The sequence below is a fragment of the Echiichthys vipera genome, assembly GCF_963691815.1.
Source record: "Echiichthys vipera genome assembly, chromosome: 18".
NCBI classification, from domain to species: Eukaryota; Metazoa; Chordata; class Actinopteri; order Perciformes; family Trachinidae; genus Echiichthys; species Echiichthys vipera.
This window is the reverse complement of record NC_139843.1, coordinates 28,695,005-28,718,972: the sequence shown is the minus strand read 5'-3', so window position 1 is coordinate 28,718,972 and position 23,968 is coordinate 28,695,005.

Below are 23,968 nucleotides of genomic sequence, written 5' to 3'. Positions count from 1 at the left end.
GAGATAAAGGCTGCATTGGTCAATGTTGTAAATTGTTTTCTTCAAATGATGACAAAGACCATAAGGGCCATGTTTTTTATTTTTTATGTCTTGAGTTTTGAAAAACCTTGTGCCGTTTTTATTTTTTATGTTAAACAGAAGACAATGTGTAGATTATATTTGTCTGTTTTTCTTTAAAAGACAAGATTCTGAGGTGTGTGAAGTATTGTGGTTTTGGTAATAAAAACCCTTGATCACAAACAATGAGTATTCATTTACCAACATCAGTCATGGAGGACGTTATGAGAAAAATATATTATGATCCGGAAAGTACAGGAGGATACGGGGGTAAACAGAAACTTAAAAATGCTTTACACGAACATCTAGGAGCTCGCTGTGCAGACTCTGATGTAGAAAATTGGCTGTAAAAACAGGATGCGTATACTCTTCATAAAACAGCCCCCATACATTTTAGGAGAAATAGAGTTTTGGTAAATAAAATTGACGGACAGTTTCAGGCAGATCTAGTGGACATGTCAGCATATTCTTCAGAAAACGATGGGGTGAGATATTTATTAACATGTATAGACCTGTTTTCAAAATATGCCTGGGTTAGATGTTTGAAAAGCAAAAGTGGTAGATGTGTTTCGGTAGCTTTTAAAGATATTCTAAAAGAAGGTAGAATACCTCATAAATTACAGACAGACAAAGGAAAGGAGTTCTTAAACAAAGAGTTTGAGTCACTAATCAAAAATAATGAAATTATACACTTTACCACTTCAAATGAAACTAAGGCCTCTGTAGTAGAACGTTTCAATAGAACTCTGAAATCTAAAATGTGGCGTTATTTGTCAGCCAATAACTCAAAACGCTATGTGGACATTCTACAAGGCCTAGTGAGCTCCTACAACATGAGTTATCACCGTAGTATTAAAATGAGACCATCTGAAGTGACAAAAGACAACGAATACATTGTTTTTAATAACTTGTATAAAACAAAAGATGAAGGAGTGCCTCATTTTAAGTATTTAGTGGGTGATACAGTAAGAATTTCAAAATTAAGAGGACCTTTTAAAAAAGGTTATAAACAAAATTTCACTGATGAATATTTTACTATTGTGGAGAGTGTACCGCGGAGACCTCCTGTCTACAGGTTAAAGGACTATGACGGCGAGATACTGCATGGAACCTTTTACGAACAAGAGCTACAAAAAGTTATTGTGGATAAAAACAAGACGTATAAAATAGAAAAAATACTATCTAAAGAGAGACGACAGGGGCAATCCATGGTGCTAGTCAAGTGGGTGGGGTGGCCGGATAAGTTTAATACCTGGATTTCAGAAAAACAGGTCATTCAGTTACCATAGGGGTCCAACATGGACGGTGAGGGGTTTTATCTCACACTGCCTAGTAACTCTTCTGCGGCATTCTACCCTGACAATACAATAGCAAATTTTAGAACAAAACTGCCAAAACCTTTTCAGATTAAAGGGAGTTATGAAGTGGGTTTAATAGAAATTCAATACCCCAAAACATGGACAAACTTTTCAGCAAGTGATGCAGAATTTGTTGCATTTGATAGAAAAACAGACAAGAGGGCCTGTATTACAGTAACGAGCGGATTCTACAATACTATGTCACAGCTAATAACTGAGATAAACAACTGCCTGTCCAATAATAATATGCCCTATATCAAGCTGAGATACAATACGATTACAAACAGAGTGTCTGTAATACCGCTAAGAGACCTGGAATTGACGTTTCGAGGAAAACTTGCACAAATGTTGGGTTTTATACCCGGGGAGGTCATATGACAGACCACACTATCATAGGCTCTGTAAAACACACATTGATACCATTGAAATCTCCCTGAAGACGGATCAGAACCAACCTATTCTGTTTACATACGGAAAAGTTATATTAAAACTACACTTCAGACCTGTGAAATATCACTTCTAGACAAGGTGTGACAATGTATCAGCCGCATATACAGAACCCAGACAAGTACGTCGCCTATTACACAGCCCAAGCGGGCGGTGACCTTAGTGGTTTTTCTGGGCTGCAGTCTCAGTACGGTCTAGGACTGGGTGGAATATTTCGCGGTCTGTTTAGACTTGCACTTCCCTTGCTTAGGAAAGGATTCACTGTAGCCGCACCACATTTAAAGACGGCTGCTAAAAACATTGTTTCTGATGTTGTCACCAACGTCATGAACCATAGCAGTAGAAAGCAAGAGGGGTCCGGAATGATGGCCATATCTCGTCGTCCAATAAAACGTCCACCTGGGCGCAGGGGGAGTTCCCAGCCAAAGAGGCGCCGCCTAGTTGCAAATAAGAAGAGGGCTGCTTTAAAAAGAAAAAGTACACCCCTGAGAAGACGTAAGGGAACAAAACGCAAGGCAAGAGCTGGAGATATATTCTAAAATGGCTTTAGTACACGAAATGTCAAAAGAATGTGTGAAATCGGAATTGGACCTGTTTCTCGTTCCGTTAACACAAACGAGTATTGAGAAATGTGTAAAGTACCTCCTCTAGCAGCCATTACAGACACAGCTCCATTAGAATTTTACATCCCAGCAAGCTCAGAAGAATATCTGGACCTGAACAATACTTTTATGTACATCCGTGCTAAGATCACCAAGGCTAACGGGGGAAATCTGGCACACGGAGATGAAGTTGGCTTTATCAATTACCCTGGATGTACTCTGTTTTCCCAAGTGGATATATCGCTGGGGGACAGACTCATTACACAGTCGTCAAACACATATCCTTATCGAGGGATTATAGAATGTCTTTTAAATTATGGAAAAGATGCATTAGAATCACAATTTGGATCTGGATTGTTTTGCATGGACACTGCGGGTCATATGGAGGATGTGACAGCTGGCGGTGATAATGAAGGACTTATCAAGAGAATGGGGTATACAGAAGGAGGTCGTGTGGTGGAATTAATTTCCCCTATACGCTCTGATCTGTTTTTTCAGGACAAGTTGTTGATAAATGGTGTTGATCTTAAACTTAAATTTATAAGAGCAAAAAACGAATTTTGTCTAATGAGAAATACGGTGGATGACTTTAAGGTCAGTATTATGTCCGCGAGCCTGTTTATAAAGAAAGTCACTGTGTCACCCTCTGTTAAGATCGCCCACGCCAAAGCTCTAATGCACAGTAACGTGAAATACCCTATTGATAGGGTCTGCATCAAGAATTTTAGCATTCCGGCAGGTACCCGGGTCTGTAATCAGGAAAATATATTTTTGGGGCAGATACCGAAAAGTATTATTATAGCATTTGTAGATAATGAATCTTTTAGTGGCTCTTATGCACGTAACCCTTTTACATTTAACCATTATGTTATAGAATTTTTATGTTTATACGTTGATGGGCAGCAATATCCCTCAAAACCCTTTCAGCCCAATTTTGCCAGGGGTAATGCCGTAAGAGAGTACCACCAGCTATATACAGCCACTGGCAAGTATTTAAAAAACACTGCTGTAGCGATATCCAGGGATGAATTTTGTAAAGGCTATTCCATGTTTTGCTTTAACTTGACCCCTGACGAGGGCTGTGGAGGGCATATGTCCCTTGTAAAAAATGGCAGTGTTCGTCTAGAGGCGCGTTTTAGAAACCCCCTACAGAGAACAATAAATGCTATCATTTATTCCACACATGATTCTATAATCGAGATATCTTCACGGCGGCAGGTTCTCATTGATTTTTACTGAGATCGCCACAATATGAACACAATAGAGTTGACTGAGATACTTGGCAAGTTGGTAAAACAAAGTGTCTTTGTAGGAGTATTTGCCAGCGATCAGTTGCCTAAAAAAATGATAATGAATAGACCCTATGGGCTGGTGATAAATACTGACCCCTCTTACATGAGTGGACAACATTGGTTGGCTCTCTACATCAATGAACATGGAGTGGGTTCATTCTTTGACAGCTTTGGGAATGGGCCTACTTACGCACACTTCCCTGAATCAATTTTTTCCTTTCTTAATAGAAATAGTGTGTCTATACAGCATTCTGTAAAACAAGTGCAAGATGTGTGCTCCACAGTGTGTGGTCAGCATTGTATTTTTTTTCTCTATCAGATGGATAAAGGGGTTTCTTATGATGCTCTAATGAAGAAATATAGTAATAACCTACAGAAAAATGATGTTATGGTGTGCAAATTTGTGAAAAAGATACAACCCTCTGTTTCATGTGCAAAGAGTGACTTTGGGTGTGTACAATGTGTACAATCTGGAGATTTATTTTTAAGATGAATTTTTTTTTTTTTTTTTTTTTTTTGCTATTTGTAGCAACTGTATTATGCATGAAAATATAAATAAAAGGGTTCTGAACACTCTATTACGTAATCTTTTGGTTTTTTCTTTTTTATTTAACACCACATGAGACAGTACAAAAATCAAAAATGCACCCAGTTTGAAGACACAAGTCTCGGAGATAGAAAAAGACTTTCTTCCTCTTCTACTACTCGCTTTCTTTTAGCAGGGTTGGGGTTCAAAGATTGAGTGACAGGTGAATGTTTCTTAAGCTCTTCAATTCTTCTTTTAACCTGATGATTGGGTACGACTGAGAGAGGGACGTTCAGCATAGATAATGATAGCAGGTATTTGTCCCATCCTGTAGGCCTTTGACTGTCAGATATATTGTTAGGGGCTGTTACACTTCTTAGCAAATCGTAAACGTGGGATCCTTTTATCACGTTGCCGTTAAAAACAAATTCCCCCTGTTTAGTCCATGAAGTAATATGTTTTGCAGATATCATCTTATCCATAATATGCTGCACTCTATTCTTGTTGCAAAAGATTAAGAGCCTGTACCGATGTCATATCCACCTCATCTTCCTCTAATGCATCCATTTCAATTTCAATATCAGATAGGCTGTCGATGAGAGACGATGGAGTATATTCATACCACTCCTCCTCCTCCTCAACACCTGAATTTGCATCAACCATTCCATGTATTTCTTTTTCTATCTCCGATAGGCTATTGAGAGGGTCATTTTCATCATCGTTAGATACCACAACACAACGTCTGCCATGTTTTGATTTGCGAGCGCATTTGCGACCCATGTTTTAAGACAACACAAGACACCGTATGCTAAATCAGACACAAACTTATCCACCTCCAGGAGTCTAGCACACAAGCTATTCACATTTTTCTTAGCAGTAGATCCAATTTATTACTCATCATATTGAAATCTCTTTTAAGATGGCCTCTAAGTTCCAAAACCTCGCTTCTAAGCAATCCAACCTCTCTTTCCAGCTGATGTGATTTCCTAATCTGTCTGAGTGCTATGTTGGCGAGTCTGATGCTGTTGTTATTGACTACCGTCTTTGTATAACGGCATTCCTTAATCTGGGCTCTGCTACGCCTTATCAACCCCTGTAGCTCTCTTTCTGCATAGGTGAAAGACTTATTTGTAGACAGCTGTTGTACAGGTTGATATGTATTGTTTTTCTTACTATGAGATGAGTGCTGATTTTCTTCGGTGAAAGAATTTTCGTCCCAGTCTTGTATCTGTGCCTCAGTCCAGTTTGGAATTTCTGATTCTGTGTCAGTGTTGGTAGCTGAGGTAGAGGGTCCTTCATCAGTTTCTTCCTGTGTGTCCTTTATCAGAATAGGCGCTTCTGTTGTCTCGGTTCCTTGTAAAGATGTATGCTGTATGTTGAAGATCGGGAATATTCCTGTTTGAAGTATAGAATTAGAAGAGATACTTGTCAAAATGCAAACCATAAAACAGCTCTTTTAATGTAAATATAAAAAGGATAACAACCCACCCTTTTCTGCAGTTTTCTGATTAAAACATGTCTCATTTCCAGGGTTTTGCTGTGTATCTACCGCCTGCTGGGCCTCTTTAAGTGGGTTAAAAAAATTAAGTTAATGACAGCTTTAAATGTTTTCTTCACACAGTCACAGTCACACAACATACATATTATACAAATGTTAACTTAGATGTTAGCTTTATACCTAGGATATAGGCCCTCTCTCTTGCTCCGTTGTCTTCTAGAATGGTGCCACCAAAGGTCACTGTAGCGGATAGCACAGTGCACTCCTCCCCTGTTTTAGAACACTACTTATCAAATAACGCATCAGGTATATACTCTTGTACCAATTTAAAATTTAAACAATAAAATGTCATACTCACCAGATGTGTTTACCATTTTCCAGAAGAAGTTGATGTATTTTCAAGCAGAAAAGAACGGGTGAGCAATGCAGCAACGCAGTCTGCCTCGTAACGATATGAAGTCTGAGGTCTGAGAAAATTTCTTTACCAGAGTCCCTAGATTTATACAGAAAACCCCTCCTCAAAATAACACCTCAATTGTTCTGGATGTCTATGCTGATTCGTATCTGCAGCTTTTATTGACAGTTATCTCACACCTCATGGGGTTCGTGAGAGACAGTGTCTCCCCACCCCACCCTGGTTTTGGCGGGGTAAATGTTTGTTTTTTGATGTTAAAGACTCCGTCTTGAATGTAGTTATTTACTTTTAAAAGAATAATATAATAATACGTAAATAGTGAGAGAAAACTGCAGCTTTAAAACACACACACACACACACACACACACACACACACACACACACACACACACACAAATATCTAATGAGAAAGAATTGACAATCAAAGGTTATCAGACTTAGCAGACATCGCGCCTGCAGAGGTGAGGTGTCTGGACATGTCTGTAGAGACGTCTCTACCGTCTCTACATGTTCAGACACCTCACCTTAAGACAATACGTCTGCGAAAACCCCAAAACCCCTGCTTCCCACGACTGTAACAGTATCAAGAATAAAAACTTATAATGCTAAGAAAAAATCTTCTCATATAAACAACTGTTTTAAAAAAATAAAATAAAAACACTATCACACACACACACACACACACACACACATATCTAATGAGAAAGAAATAACAAGAAAACACAGCCTCTAAGAGAAAATTGTATCTTGACTATATCTCTTCTTGTTTAAACACCACTAATTTAAACTACATCACAAGACACAGAACTAGAAAATACTATTTTGATTAAATCCCTACTCATATAACACCAATATTCTAAACAGATTTTATTTATTTTTAAAAAACACCACTTTATATAGTACTCTTGCATACTTTTTATTTTTTTTATAACTCTGCTCATACCTATTTTAACTTAAAACCTCTATTTAAAAAAAAACAACATTACAGCCGCAAAGACATGAAAACATGGTCTTACTATTTAAAAAACAAAACAACTCTCATTTAAACCCAACTCTACCCCTTTCACATTATTAACAACATAAGGCTTCAGTAAAACCCTCACATTAAAACAAGGTAGGACACGTCATATTTTTCCATCCCCTGGGTTTCTTTCTATGTATTATGTATTTGTACGCTGAAGACAATACCCAGACAAAAGGAAGAGTACATCCTGTTCACACAGCTAAAAATAAACTTTTGAATGTATTCACAATCACCATGATCTACAGGCACCTTATCGATTCATCTGAAATGCTCATTCTTGGCTGGTGTAATAACACCCATAAGGATAAGGTAAGAAGATGCCAGAGAGGGATAACGTTTTTATCGTAGAATCACTTAGCTCAGACTCATAATTGTTGTCCTTTACTAAGTAAATAATTGGGCTTTTGTTTTTGAATACATTTACGACTTGACATGGGTTTTAAATCATCCTGCAGTCCCATTGGAGAACCGAGGACCCGCCTCCCGGAAGCATTTTTTTCAACAATCTCCTGATAAAGAGTCCTTAATAACTTCACAATACGATTGGTTAATGCAATGGCCATCGATTATAATTATTTCTTTCGGATCTGAGAAATATAGTTTTATTTTGTCAGTTTTGGATAACGGAAGACTACGTTTTTACCCCCAGCCACCGTTGCGCTTGTTTGGCTTGTGTTAAAGGCGGAAGTGGTGTGTTCGAATACTATTATGAGCTGTCCGCCGTGGATGGGCTGCATTCCAACTCAAATTGCCGCCGTTCAGCGTGGTGTTTTCGAATACTATTATGAGCTGTCCGCCGTGGATGGGCTGCATTCCAACTCAAATTGCCGCCGGTCAGCGTCACTAGCTCTGTTGATGAGACATTTTATAGCCAGTGATTGTAAAATATGAAGTGGCTCATTAATATAGTTTAATATTATATTTTTAAGAATATATGGCTGATTATATTTAAAATAAAATCGTATTTCGTATGTGTCTTCCTCAATTAATATTGAACCACATACTAATCAGAATGGGTTTTTATTATCATATTGTCATATTAAAAGGAAAAAGACAAAAAAATAAATAAAAGGTAAATACTAAATAATAGATAACAGGCTATAGACATTTGAATGTAATGCCCGTGCTAGGCAACAGCCTTGGTCCTTGTTAACTTCCCCAAATTTCAGTCCTGGAGAGCCACTGTCCTGCATGTTTAAGTTTCTCCCAGGTCCAACACACCTGATTCTAATGATGTGCTCGTTATCAAGCAGCTGAAGCTTGTCACAGGTTTGAAAGTCATATAATCTATATATGTAATAATATGTTGCTGAGGATATTTGATCTACATCATCAAATAAATCACTGTGTGTGTGTGTGTGTGTGTGTGTGTGTGTGTGTGTGTGTGTGTGTGTGTGTGTGTGTGTGTGTGTGTGTGTGTGTGTGTGTGTGTGAGTGAGTGAGTGAGTGAGTGAGTGAGTGAGTGAGTGTGTGTGTGTGTGTGTGTGTGTGTGTGTGCGTGCGTGCGGCATTTGTGCGTCATACATAAAACATCATTCTTAATGCTTGCATTGGCTAATAATAACATATACACAGTGAATATTGTGATATATGAAGGTGACTCATGTCAGTCAACAAAGAAACAAACAAAGAATGAAGGAAACAAACAAACAAACAACCTTTTATGTGTAGAGCCTTCTAAGTGCTGTCTGGATGTAGGGTTTGGATGACCTGAGTCCATGACATGAAAAAATTCAAACTTTGCTGTAGAGCTAAACCAAATACATCATTGGAAAGGTCTCGACCTGGGGAGTAATAATATGTTAGTATTAATATTCTACATGGCTCCGGTTTTGAAATAATGAACTTTGAACCTTGACCTCAGGGCCTGTTTGAGGGCTTATAATTCTGCAATAAAAAGAAATACAGAAATGGGACCAACTGTTATAGAGAGCTCTTGACCCCAGCTATAACATGAGTACAATCAACAATTTTGGGTTTTGTCAATTATGGGTCAAATTAATTTTCACCTATGGAATAAATTGATTTTAAAAACCTGATTACATCAATGTGTTAACTATGCCCTTAAACTCCTCAATGTATTCTCATTTCAACATTTACAACTTCCAATTCTATGAAAAATACAACCTTAATTAAAGAACTACAACTCCAATGAGCCGAGCAATAACGCTAAGTACTGCTATCTGCCATAGTTGTAGTTTTCTGTGGTTCTTCCGGTTTGTAAATAAATGGGTTCACAAAAAAAAAAAATCTATATCATATATCTAGAACAGCTGGATTAGTATTGAGATTACATAAAGATGATCTATGTCAACAAAAAGTAAAGATGTATTCTTGAAATAGGTATGCAGTTTTCTGGTTTGCAAAAAGGGTAGTAAATAATGTGCCGTATACTTTAAATATTGAATATAGCCTAACTCCCGTTTTTTCTTCATATATATGGTCTTTATGTCAAGAAACAGTTCAGATGCTAGGTGTTTGAACAATATTTATTAGTTTTAAGTAAATTAGGGTTTGCATGCAGCGGACTGGCTCCGTCTCTATAGCCACTTCCGGCTTCCGCAGCGTGCGTGGCAACCACCATAGCAACAATAGAAAACGATGCATCTGTGGATTCCAACTATTTGTTCGCTTTGTAATAACTCATAAATAATATATCATAAACATTCACTAGACAAAGCTGTAGATAAGACATTAATTTGTGAGGCTTAATTCTTCATGTCTACATTGTTATTACATACAAAATACAATATTTTTAAAGATTATCTCCAGACATGTTAGATGTATGAAAAAAACTCGTTTGTAATAACAGTAATGTTTGAATGAGCCACCGGTATACTGGATGAACCAGAACACCATGGCACAACAATTTGTGACACGAATAATGTTACATTTCCAAACGCTATGTTTTTATATTCTATGTACTCACATTAGAATTTGCTACTCTCATGCAAAATAAAACACATCCCACTGTGATATACTGTAAAACTTACAGAACCTTTAAAATATTTAAACAAATAATTGGTCACACTGTCCAGCACTAGGCACTATATAAATGCAGCCATTTACTGAACTTCCACGAGTAACAAGTACAGCACTCTGACCAAAACTGAGCACATCATTCGTCACCTGTTATGAAAACTTTATACAACAGTTAGTTTCCAGCTTACACAAAGTATCAAGCTATTGTACAGACAAATGGTTATGTGTTGCTTAGCCACAATCCAGTTCCAGTCTGGTGCTTTGTAGAAAGGATGTATAAAAGCCATATCACACGAGAGGGAGTGATGTTGTGCTGAACATCATCACAGCTGTGAATATGTAAAAGGCACACGGCCTGCGGCCTTATGTCCACAACTGAATCACAGCCTCAAAGGCTTTACATTTCTTCCGCTGAAATATCTGGAGTGCTGTTGTCCTCCTGGTCACTGTTCTCTTCAACGTCCTCATTGTCTTCCTCCAACATGAAAAAGGAGGGTTCAGTGTCAAAATGGGTGTAAGTATTGGTGACTGCGCTCATTTTCTGCTGCAGAATGTGTCGCTTGTGCAGCAGACAACAGAGCAGCCCCCTGTATCCCTCTTCTCTCAGCTCTCTGGGAGGTGCTAAAATAAAATGTAAAAAACAAAAATAATAATAATCAGATAGAAAATAAGGCAACTCTTTATGAACATTAAAATGCAGATTGTCTGCCCAGCTCTGAGACTGTACTACTACATACCATACTATGTTTCGTGATATTCTCTTGAGTGTGACGAAGGAGGCTGTATACTTTGTCCAAGGCCTTTCTCAGGTACTGGCAATGCTGGGTCATCTCCTTCACAATTATAACTTTTTCCTCTTCCATAGGCCTGACCAGCATAACCTGGTCAAAAAGTCGCCTCTTCAGGCGAAGACTCACCACTGTTTTGAAAAAGAGAACAGATGGGACAAAAGTAAAACACTTAAGCCCCTTTCACATATACACTGCAAACATAAAATGATCTAGACAATCAGTATGTGAAAACACAAATACTTGATCCAGTCAGACTGGACATCAAGTGGAATTTACCTGGCCAGCTCCCAAGTACTACTACTATGAGCTACATGTCTCTTTTGAAAAACAGAAACAAGCAAAATTGACCATAAAAAAAATAGTATTGTAAAACATATAGCGAAATGTACCATAACACATACCAGTGGCTGCCCACTGCTGGACGTCACACACCCATTCCTCCGTGTCCTCCAGAGAGATGTTGAGCTCCTGCTTGAGGCTCTCAAGATTAGCTCCTTCGATTTCTGCTCTCTGTTTAGTCCATTTAGAATGTTTAAAAAAAACAAAAAACATAGATAAGTCATGGTGTGATCCGTAAAAAGGTATGTTAACATAGGGCATTAGAGATAAGAGAATAAAGATGTTTTCACATTTGAACCCAGAATAATGTCAGAGAATCAGGTCCGGAGATGGTCCCGAGTTTCTTTCACACATGCAGCACACACTTAGATGTGTTCACACTTAATGTAACTACTTAGTTTGGTTTAGGCAAGGGGAGCGTGCAGCTGTATTCACACATGTGCACACTCTGGAATTACCCAGTCTTTGCACTATTAAGCTGGGAGGGTAAACTCCATTTGATGCCCGGTCCGACTGAATCCGATATTTGTGTACACACACAGCTGTACCAGAAAATGTTCAGATAGTTTCAGGTTTGCAGTGCATGTGTGACAAGGGCTTAAGATGTAGGACAACTATCTAGTGGAATGTAATACACCAAAAGTATTTCATAATATCAGAAAAAAATGTTATTTTAAAAAAAGGGGACAATATCAGTGAGTGTATCTCTAATCATGATTGAAAAACCTAAATGACAACATGCAAAACATTCAAGCACAAATTGATGAGGATATTCTTAAAGGTATGTCCTCAAAAGTGACTAAGTGCCTCATGAAACAATTATTTCCTTGTTATAACAAAGGCTATTTTATGGTGAAAGAATGCAATACGTATATAAGAATGCTAATTGGATAGAAAGGACATTGAGTTGTTTGCTGCAGTCATTTGATGTCAAAAACACTTAATGGTGATTTTTGTGAGTTGTGATGATGACAACACACGCCAGTGGGGCCGTCAAGTGTGCCACAGCTAGTTGGGAGGATGTTCTTCAGAGGAAGGTGTGAGGAGAAGGGACTGTTAAACTCAGTAGCAGTGAGTCAGTGGACCATAAGCCCATTGTTCTGCTCATTTTTTGTAGCCAATGCAGCACAAAAACACAGCGATCCAGCAAGCCAGCAGCCAACCAGCATATGGCTCTGCCATGCCTGCACACCACACCAGTCACAGGACATGAGCTGAACAAAGTTGTCACTCCTTTAACCTGTGATGCCAGTATTCAAGCCCAGTAACTTGCAGTAAAGACTTCTTACTTTGAAAAATCTTTTTGCCAGGGTCTTGTGCAGACTCTCTGTCTTCCTGTTGTTCCATCCCATGGCAAGCACAGTTATCATCTCTGCTCTGCCTGTAAAAAAAATATCCACACACACAAAACCCCCCAGAAAATATCAAAATTCAGAAAAATTTTACAATCTGGTACCGTGTCAAGCCTACCCTTTTCTGACTACACACCAACCAGCATCAGCTGTTTTACATTGCTGACAGCAATGTGGAGTTACAGTCTCTGCGCCCAATTTCGAATTCAAGAGCTCTGGCATTGCAGCTCTGAATTCTTTTTCAGACATTAACTGTTTTCTTGTCCATGCTGACATTGTGGGTGTCTCCTCCACTTTAGTCTCTGAAGATGATGATCTAAAATAATAAAACACAAAAATTGATGTAAAGGACAGTGTATTTAAAGACAGAAAAGTCATTTCCATAATGGCTTTGTTACTGCACGTGCATAAAAAAAAATCACGGCCACTACTTAAGTCAGTTGCCTAAATTTCACATTTTTAAACGGAAACATAAAGGTCGTCTTTAAGCTATTTAAGCTATCAGATGTCAAGACTTAGGACATCTTGAGGAATGTCATCTGTCAGCAACTCCTCCACTTCTGGGGGCTTCCTAGCGCCACACGGTTTAACTATAAACACAAAACATAATGCAAGAAACATTACTGCTGACCAACTTGTGATTAACAGTAGAACTGTATTATATGTTACTGACCAGATCGATTCTTCCTAAAGTGTTGAGCTATAATGTTCCCATTCTTGTCCCTCTTCCTCTAGGTAACTCTGGAAACTTTAGTCCCTTTGTTTTCTTTTCTTTTCCAGATGCCATTTTAGATGAGAGAGAGAGAGAGAGAGAGAGAGAGAGAGAGAGAGAAGAAACTAACAAACAGAAGACCAAACAAAGGCTACAGTCAAGGTAAAGACAAAGAGACAAAATGACAAAGCAAAAGCTCAGAAAATTAAATTAGTGTAACAGGGAGAAGGTTTAAGAAAATGGCTCTTAAAAGAACCGTTGGATTTGTGATATATGAAGAGAGTTTTTTTTATTATAAAAAAAATGAAGCAGGATTAGTTGCACTTCCATAAATGTTACTTATTGCCACTAAAAATAAAAATTTTGCAAAATGTAGAGTAAATAATCAAAAGAATAAAAAGAGAAATAAAACGTGTGCCTACAAAAGTTAAGAGTACACTAACACTAATTAAAACTATCAGGGCTCTGTATTTGAGTATCAAAATGCGCTCTCTAAGTTCTTACAGTGTATTTTCACCTGTTTATTACCTAAATAAATAGTTAACAGATGTCCTAATACTGACGGAAATACACAAAATCACATAAGGTAGCATTTTTTTGTCAAGATAGCATAAATAAAAAGCGTGTTAGCATGTGCGCTAACCTTAGCGCCTTATTGATAGTTAACATACGACCTCCGTGGCATTCCCAACTGAGTTGTAACTTAAACGTCAAACTGAACTAACTTACTTACACATGATTTGGAGACAATCACCGTGATAGCTCACGCACAGAACACAACATGACCACATAAATTGAGTACACAAACGGACTTACCAATGCTACGACGTCCAGTGAAACGTGAATGCCACGCCTCCTTCTGGCGCATCACATTTTGATTGGTGCCAAAGGTTAAAGGGTAGGCGATGACGACATACCAACACACCGTTTATTGTAGTTGTGTACACGACCGCTAAACTCGAAACGTGCCTATGGGTCGTCATAAGCTCCTTGATCAAAGGGTCCTTGATCAAAGGGTCGTTTTTGGGTGGAGGACAGGCTGCTTACATTGGAATGAGTTGAAAGCCCCTTGCGTCGGGTTTGTAGGTTTAAGGAGCGCTCCGATGAGCGCCCCGAAGAGCGCCCCGAAGAGCGCCCCGAAGAGCGCCCCGAAGAGCGCCCCGAAGAGCGACCCGAGGAGCGCTTCAAATATCGGCGCAGACGGGCTTACATTGGAATGAGTTAAAAGCCCCCTGCCTCGGGTTTATACGTTTAAAGACTGCCCTGAGCTTCAAATATGGACGTTTAAGGAGAGCCCAAAACTTCAGATATGGACGTTAAAGGATAGCCCTAAGCTTCAAATATCGCCTCGGATGGGCTTACATTGGAATGAGTTGAAAGCCCTCTGCGTCGGGTTTGTAAGTTTAAGGAGACCTTTTTAGTCCGTAACTAACGCCAAAGGCCCTGACCAATCTTCAGTATTTGACGCGTTGGGAGTGAGACTGTGTTGGTTTTTGTGGAGTTTTGCGTGTGTTTTTAGTCGTTTCATCACGTTTTTGTTGAGTTTTGCATCTGTTTTTAGTTGTTTCACCACGGTTTTGTGGTGTTTTCATCTGTTTTAAGTGGTTTCATCACGTTTTTGTGGTGTTTTCATCTGTTTTTAGTCGTTTTTGTGGTGTCTTGCGTCTGTTTTTAGCCGTTTCATCACCTTTTTGTGGTGTGTTTTGTCTGTTTATAGTTGTTTTATCACGTTATTGTGGTGTTTTCATCTGTTTCTAGTCATTTTTGTCATGTTTTTGTGGTGTTTTCATCTGTTTTAAGTCGTTTCATTATATTTGTGGTGTTTTCGTCTGTTGTTTGTCGTTTTGTCACGTTTTAGTGCTATTTTAATCAGTTTTTAGTCGTTTTGTCATGTTTCTGTGGAATTTTGCGTCTGTTTTTAGTCGTTTCATCACGTTTTTGTGGTGTTTTCGTCTGTTTTTAGTCGTTTTGTCATGTTTTTGTGGTGTTTTGCCTCTGTTTTAAGTCGTTTCATCACATATTTGTGGTGTTTTCGTCTGTTTTTAGTTGTTTTATCATATTTTTGTGGTGTTTTGATCTTTGGTTGGTCCCTTTGTCACATTTTTGTGGTGTTTTCATCTGTTTTTAGTCGTTTTTGTCACCTTTTTGTGGTGTTTGCATCTGTTTTCAGTCGTTTCATAATGTTTTTGTGGAGTTTTGCGTCTATTTTTAGTCGTTTTGTCATGTTTTTGTGGAGTCTTGGTCTGTTTTTAGTCGTTTTGTCAGGTTTTGTGGTGTTTTCATCTGTTTTAAGTGGTTTCATCACGTTTTTGTGGTGTTTTCATCTGTTTTTAGTCGTTTTTGTGGTGTCTTGCGTCTGTTTTTAGCCGTTTCATCACCTTTTTGTGGTGTTTTGTCTGTTTATAGTTGTTTTATCACGTTATTGTGGTGTTTTCATCTGTTTCTAGTCATTTTTGTCATGTTTTTGTGGTGTTTTCATCTGTTTTAAGTCGTTTCATTATATTTGTGGTGTTTTCGTCTGTTGTTTGTCGTTTCATCACGTTTTTGTTGGTGTTTTCGTCTGTTTTTAGTCGTTTTGTCACGTTTTAGTGCTATTTTAATCAGTTTTTAGTCGTTTTGTCATGTTTCTGTGGAATTTTGTGTCTGTTTTTAGTCGTTTCATCACGTTTTTGTGGTGTTTTCGTCTGTTTTTAGTCGTTTTGTCATGTTTTTGTGGTGTTTTGCCTCTGTTTTAAGTCGTTTCATCACATATTTGTGGTGTTTTCGTCTGTTTTTAGTTGTTTTATCATATTTTTGTGGTGTTTTGATCTTTGGTTGGTCCCTTTGTCACATTTTTGTGGTGTTTTCATCTGTTTTTAGTCGTTTTTGTCACCTTTTTGTGGTGTTTGCATCTGTTTTCAGTCGTTTCATAATGTTTTTGTGGAGTTTTGCGTCTATTTTTAGTCGTTTTGTCATGTTTTTGTGGAGTCTTGGTCTGTTTTTAGTCGTTTTGTCAGGTTTTTTGGTGTTTTCCTCTGTTTTTAGTTGTTTCATCACATTTTTGTGGAGTTTTGCATCTGTTTTTAGTCGTTTTGCATTGTTTTATGGAGCTTTGCGTCTGTTTTTAGTCGTTTTGTCATGTTTTTGTGGTGTTTTCATCCGTTTTTAGTCGTTTTGTCATGTTTTTGTGGGTTTTTCGTCTGTTTTTAGTCGTTTCATCACGTTTTTGTGGTGTTTTCATCTGTTTTTAGTCGTTTCATAATGTTTTAGTGGAGTTTTGCGTCTGTTTTTAGTCGTTTTTTCATGTTTTTGTGGGTTTTTCGTCTGTTTTTAGTCGTTTCATCACGTTTTTGTGGTGTTTTTGTCTGTTGTTAGTCAATTCATCAAGTTTCTGTGGTGTTTTCGTTTGTTTTTAGTTGTTTTGTCATGTTTTTTGTTTTTTTTTAATCTGTTTTTAGGAGTTTCATCACGTTTTTGTGGTGTTCTCATCAGTTTTTAGTCGTTTTTGTCATGTTATTGTGGTGTTTTCATCCGTTTTTTAGTCGTTTTTTCGTGTTTTTGTGGTGTTTTCGTCTGTTTTAGGTGTTGTTTTAATCTGTTTCTAAGTGTTTCATCATGTTTTTGTGGTGTTTTCATCTGTTTTTAGTCGTTCTGTAATGTTTTTGTGGAGTTTTGCATCTGTTTTTAGTCGTTTCATCACGTTTTTGTGGTGTTTTTGTCTAATTTTAATCGTTTTGTCACGTTTTTTTGGTGTTTTCATCTGTTTTTAGTCGTTTCGTCATGTTTCTGTGGAGTTTTGCGTCTGTTTTTAGTCTTTTTGTCATGTTCTTGTGGTGTTTTCGTCCGTTTTTAGTCATTTCATCACGTTTTTGTGGTGTTTTCATCTGTTTTTAGTCGTTACATCATGTTTTTGTGGAGTTTTACGTCTGTTTTTAGTTGTTTTGTCATGTTCTTGTGGTGTTTTCGTCTGTTTTTAGTCGTTCAGTCACCTTTTTGTGGTGTTCTCATCTGTTTTAAGTCGGTTCATCACGTTTTTGTGGTGTTTTCATCTGTTTTTAGTCATTTTGTCACGTTTTTGTGGTGTTTTCATCTGTTTTTAGTCGTTTTGTAATGTTTCTGTGGAGTTTTGCGTCTGTTTTTAGTCGTTTCATCATGTTTTTGTGGAGTTTTGCATCTGTTTTTAGTTGTTTCATCACGGTTTAGTGGTGTTTTCGTCTGTTTTTAGTCGTTTCATCAAGTTTTTGTGGTGTTTTCATCTGTTTTTAGTCGTTTTTGCGGTGTCTTGCGTCTGTTTTTAGTCGTTTCAACACATTTTTGTGGTGTGTTTCGTCTGTTTATAGTTGTTTTATCACGTTTTTGTGGTGTTTTCATCTGTTTTTAGTCATTTTTGTCACGTTTTTGTGGTGTTTTCATCTGTTTTTAGTCGTTTCATCACGTTTTTGTGGTGTGTTTCGTCTGTTTTTAGTTGTCTTATCACGTTTTGTGGTGTTTTCATCTGTTTTTAGTCGTTTCATCACGTTTTTGTGGTGTTTACATCTTTTTTTAAGTCATTTTTGTCATGTTTTTGTGGTGTTTTCATCTGTCTTAAGTCTTTTCACAACATATTTGTGGTGTTTTCGTCTGTTTTTAGTCGTTTAACCGCGTTTTTGTTAGTGTTTTGTCTGTTTTTAGTCGTTTTGTCATGTGTTTGTGGTGTTTTGCATCTGTTTTAAGTCGTTTCATCACATATTTGTTGTGTTTTCGTCTGTTTTTAGTCGTTTTATCACGTTTTTGTGGTGTTTTGATATGTTTTTAGTTGCTTTGTCATTTTTTTGTGGTGTTTTCATTTGTTTTTAGTCGATTCATCACGTTTTTGTTGAGTTTTGCATCTGTTTTTAGTTGTTTCATCACATATTTGTGGTGTTTTTGTCTGTTTTTAGTCGTTTCATCACGTTTTTGTGGTGTTTTGATATGTTTTTAGTTGTTATGTCATGTTTTTGTGGTGTTTTCATCTGTTTTTAGTCGTTTCATAATGTTTTTGTGGAGTTTTGCATCTGTTTATAGTCGTTTTGTCACGTTTTAGTGGTGTTTTCATCTGTTTTTAGTCGTTTTTTCATATTTCTGTGGAGTTTTGCGTCTGTTTTTAGTCGTTTCATCATGTTTTTGTGGAGTTTTGCGTGTGTTTTTAGTTGTTTTGTCATGTTCTTGTGGTGTTTTCATCTGTTTTTAGTCATTTTGTCACGTTTTTGTGGTGTTTTCATCTATTGTAAGTCGGTTCATCACGTTTTTGTGGTGTTTTTGTCTGTTTTTAGTTATTTCATCAAGTTTCTGTGGTGTTTTCGTCTGTTTTTAGTTGTTTTGTCATGTTTTTTGTTTTTTTTATCTGTTTTTAGGAGTTTCATCACGTTTTTGCGGTGTTTTCATCTGTTTTTAGTGGTTTTGTCATGTTTTTGTAGAGCTTTGCGTCAATTTTTAATCGTTTCATCACATTTTTGTGGAATTTTGCGTCTGTTTTCAGTCGTTTCATCACGATTTTGTGGTGTTCTCATCTGTTTTTAGTCGTTTTTGTCATGTTATTGTGGTGTTTTCATCCGTTTTTTAGTCGTTTTTTCGTGTTTTTGTGGTGTTTTCGTCTGTTTTAGGTGTTGTTTTAATCTGTTTCTAAGTGTTTCATCATGTTTTTGTGGTGTTTTCATCTGTTTTTAGTCGTTCTGTAATGTTTTTGTGGAGTTTTGCATCTGTTTTTAGTCGTTTCATCACGTTTTTGTGGTGTTTTTGTCTAATTTTAATCGTTTTGTCACGTTTTTTTGGTGTTTTCATCTGTTTTTAGTCGTTTCGTCATGTTTCTGTGGAGTTTTGCGTCTGTTTTTAGTCTTTTTGTCATGTTCTTGTGGTGTTTTCGTCCGTTTTTAGTCATTTCATCACGTTTTTGTGGTGTTTTCATCTGTTTTTAGTCGTTACATCATGTTTTTGTGGAGTTTTGCGTCTGTTTTTAGCTGTTTTGTCATGTTCTTGTGGTGTTTTCGTCTGTTTTTAGTCGTTCAGTCACCTTTTTGTGGTGTTCTCATCTGTTTTAAGTCGGTTCATCACGTTTTTGTGGTGTTTTCATCTGTTTTTAGTCATTTTGTCACGTTTTTGTGGTGTTTTCATCTGTTTTTAGTCGTTTTGTAATGTTTCTGTGGAGTTTTGCGTCTGTTTTTAGTCGTTTCATCATGTTTTTGTGGAGTTTTGCATCTGTTTTTAGTTGTTTCATCATGGTTTAGTGGTGTTTTCGTCTGTTTTTAGTCGTTTCATCAAGTTTTTGTGGTGTTTTCATCTGTTTTTAGTCGTTTTTGCGGTGTTTTCATCTGTTTTTAGTCGTTTCATCACGTTTTTGTGGTGTGTTTCGTCTGTTTATAGTTGTCTTATCACGTTTTGTGGTGTTTTCATCTGTTTTTAGTCGTTTCATCACGTTTTTGTGGTGTTTACATCTTTTTTTAAGTCATTTTTGTCATGTTTTTGTGGTGTTTTCATCTGTCTTAAGTCTTTTCTTAACATATATGTGGTGTTTTCATCTGTTTTTAGTCGTTTAACCGCGTTTTTGTTAGTGTTTTGTCTGTTTTTAGTCGTTTTGTCATGTGTTTGTGGTGTTTTGCATCTGTTTTAAGTCGTTTCATCACATATTTGTTGTGTTTTCGTCTGTTTTTAGTCGTTTTATCACGTTTTTGTGGTGTTTTGATATGTTTTTAGTTGTTTTGTCATTTTTTTGTGGTGTTTTCATTTGTTTTTAGTCGATTCATCACGTTTTTGTTGAGTTTTGCATCTGTTTTTAGTTGTTTCATCACATATTTGTGGTGTTTTCGTCTGTTTTTAGTCGTTTCATCACGTTTTTGTGGTGTTTTGATATGTTTTTAGTTGTTATGTCATGTTTTTGTGGTGTTTTCATCTGTTTTTAGTCGTTTCATAATGTTTTTGTGGAGTTTTGCATCTGTTTATAGTCGTTTTGTCACGTTTTAGTGGTGTTTTCATCTGTTTTTAGTCGTTTTGTCATATTTCTGTGGAGTTTTGCGTCTGTTTTTAGTCGTTTCATCATGTTTTTGTGGAGTTTTGCGTCTGTTTTTAGTTGTTTTGTCATGTTCTTGTGGTGTTTTCGTCTGTTTTTAGTCGTTTTGTCACGTTTTTGTGGTGTTCTCATCTGTTTTAAGTCGGTTCATCACGTTTTTGTGGTGTTTTCATCTGTTTTTAGTCATTTTGTCACGTTTTTGTGGTGTTTTCATCTATTGTAAGTCGGTTCATCACGTTTTTGTGGTGTTTTTGTCTGTTTTTAGTCATTTCATCAAGTTTCTGTGGTGTTTTCGTCTGTTTTTAGTTGTTTTGTCATGTTTTTTGTTTTTTTTATCTGTTTTTAGGAGTTTCATCACGTTTTTGCGGTGTTTTCATCTGTTTTTAGTGGTTTTGTCATGTTTTTGTAGAGCTTTGCGTCAATTTTTAATCGTTTCATCACATTTTTGTGGAATTTTGCGTCTGTTTTCAGTCGTTTCATCACGATTTTGTGGTGTTCTCATCTGTTTTTAGTCGTTTTTGTCATGTTATTGTGGTGTTTTCATCCGTTTTTTAGTCGTTTTTTCGTGTTTTTGTGGTGTTTTCGTCTGTTTTAGGTGTTGTTTTAATCTGTTTCTAAGTGTTTCATCATGTTTTTGTGGTGTTTTCATCTGTTTTTAGTCGTTCTGTAATGTTTTTGTGGAGTTTTGCATCTGTTTTTAGTCGTTTCATCACGTTTTTGTGGTGTTTTTGTCTATTTTTAATCGTTTTGTCTTGTTTTTGTGGTGTTTTCATCTGTTTTTAGTCGTTTCGTCATGTTTCTGTGGAGTTTTGCGTCTGTTTTTAGTCTTTTTGTCATGTTCTTGTGGTGTTTTCGTCCGTTTTTAGTCATTTCATCACGTTTTTGTGGTGTTTTCATCTGTTTTTAGTCGTTACATCATGTTTTTGTGGAGTTTTGCGTCTGTTTTTAGTTGTTTTGTCATGTTCTTGTGGTGTTTTCGTCTGTTTTTAGTCGTTCAGTCACCTTTTTGTGGTGTTCTCATCTGTTTTAAGTCGGTTCATCACGTTTTTGTGGTGTTTTCATCTGTTTTTAGTCATTTTGTCACGTTTTTGTGGTGTTTTCATCTGTTTTTAGTCGTTTTGTAATGTTTCTGTGGAGTTTTGCGTCTGTTTTTAGTCGTTTCATCATGTTTTTGTGGAGTTTTGCATCTGTTTTTAGTTGTTTCATCACGGTTTAGTGGTGTTTTCGTCTGTTTTTAGTCGTTTCATCAAGTTTTTGTGGTGTTTTCATCTGTTTTTAGTCGTTTTTGCGGTGTCTTGCGTCTGTTTTTAGTCGTTTCAACACATTTTTGTGGTGTGTTTCGTCTGTTTATAGTTGTTTTATCACGTTTTTGTGGTGTTTTCATCTGTTTTTAGTCATTTTTGTCACGTTTTTGTGGTGTTTTCATCTGTTTTTAGTCGTTTCATCACGTTTTTGTGGTGTGTTTCGTCTGTTTTTAGTTGTCTTATCACGTTTTGTGGTGTTTTCATCTGTTTTTAGTCGTTTCATCACGTTTTTGTGGTGTTTACATCTTTTTTTAAGTCATTTTTGTCATGTTTTTGTGGTGTTTTCATCTGTCTTAAGTCTTTTCTTAACATATTTGTGGTGTTTTCGTCTGTTTTTAGTCGTTTAACCGCGTTTTTGTTAGTGTTTTGTCTGTTTTTAGTCGTTTTGTCATGTGTTTGTGGTGTTTTGCATCTGTTTTAAGTCGTTTCATCACATATTTGTTGTGTTTTCGTCTGTTTTTAGTCGTTTTATCACGTTTTTGTGGTGTTTTGATATGTTTTTAGTTGTTTTGTCATTTTTTTGTGGTGTTTTCATTTGTTTTTAGTCGATTCATCACGTTTTTGTTGAGTTTTGCATCTGTTTTTAGTTGTTTCATCACATATTTGTGGTGTTTTCGTCTGTTTTTAGTCGTTTCATCACGTTTTTGTGGTGTTTTCATCTGTTTTTAGTCGTTACATCATGTTTTTGTGGAGTTTTGCGTCTGTTTTTAGTTGTTTTGTCATGTTCTTGTGGTGTTTTCGTCTGTTTTTAGTCGTTCAGTCACCTTTTTGTGGTGTTCTCATCTGTTTTAAGTCGGTTCATCACGTTTTTGTGGTGTTTTCATCTGTTTTTAGTCATTTTGTCACGTTTTTGTGGTGTTTTCATCTATTGTAAGTCGGTCCATCACGTTTTTGTGGTGTTTTTGTCTGTTTTTAGTCATTTCATCAAGTTTCTGTGGTGTTTTCGTCTGTTTTTAGTTGTTTTGTCATGTTTTTTGTTTTTTTTATCTGTTTTTAGGAGTTTCATCACGTTTTTGCGGTGTTTTCATCTGTTTTTAGTGGTTTTGTCATGTTTTTGTGGAGCTTTGCGTCCGTTTTTAATCGTTTCATCACATTTTTGTGGAATTTTGCGTCTTTTTTCAGTCGTTTCATCACGATTTTGTGGTGTTCTCATCTGTTTTTAGTCGTTTTTGTCATGTTATTGTGGTGTTTTCATCCGTTTTTTAGTCGTTTTTTCGTGTTTTTGTGGTGTTTTCGTCTGTTTTAGGTGTTGTTTTAATCTGTTTCTAAGTGTTTCATCATGTTTTTGTGGTGTTTTCATCTGTTTTTAGTCGTTCTGTAATGTTTTTGTGGAGTTTTGCGTCTGTTTTTAGTCGTTTCATCACATTTTTGTGGGTTTTTTTGTATGTTTTTAATCGTTTTGTCACGTTTTTTTGGTGTTTTCATCTGTTTTTAGTCGTTTCGTCATGTTTCTGTGGAGTTTTGCGTCTGTTTTTAGTCTTTTTGTCATGTTCTTGTGGTGTTTTCGTCCGTTTTTAGTCATTTCATCACGTTTTTGTGGTGTTTTCATCTGTTTTTAGTCGTTACATCATGTTTTTGTGGAGTTTTGCGTCTGTTTTTAGTTGTTTTGTTATGTTCTTGAAGTGTTTTCGTCCGTTTTTAGTCGTTCAGTCACCTTTTTGTGGAGCTTTCATCCGTTTTTAGTCGTTTTTGTCACGTTTTTGTGATTTTTTCATCTGTTTTTAGTCGTTTCATCATGTTTATGTGGACTTTTGCGTCTGTTTTTAGTCGTTTTGCATTGTTTTATGGAGCTTTGGGTCTGTTTTTAGTCGTTTCATGATGTTTTTGTGGAGTTTTCATCTGTTTTTAGTCATTTCATCATATTTTCGTGGTGTTTTGATCTTTTTTCTTTGTGGTGTTTTCATCCGTTTTTAGCTGTTTGTCATGTTTTTGTCGTGTTTTTGTCTGCTTTTAGTCGTTTCATAATGTTTTTGTGGTGTTTTGCGTCTGTTTTTAGTATTTTTCTTAGGTTTTTGTGGTGTTGCCTGTTTTTAATCGTTTTGTCAAGCTTTAGTGGTGTTTTCATCCGTTTTTAGTCGTTTTGTCATGTTTCTGTGGAGTTTTGCTTCTTTTTTTAGTCGTTTCATCATGTTTTTGTGGAGTTTTGCATCTGTTTTTAGTTGTTTCATCACGGTTTAGTGGTGTTTTCGTCTGTTTTTAGTCGTTTCATCACGTTTTTTTGGTGTTTTCATCTGTTTTTAGTCGTTTTTGCGGTGTCTTGCGTCTGTTT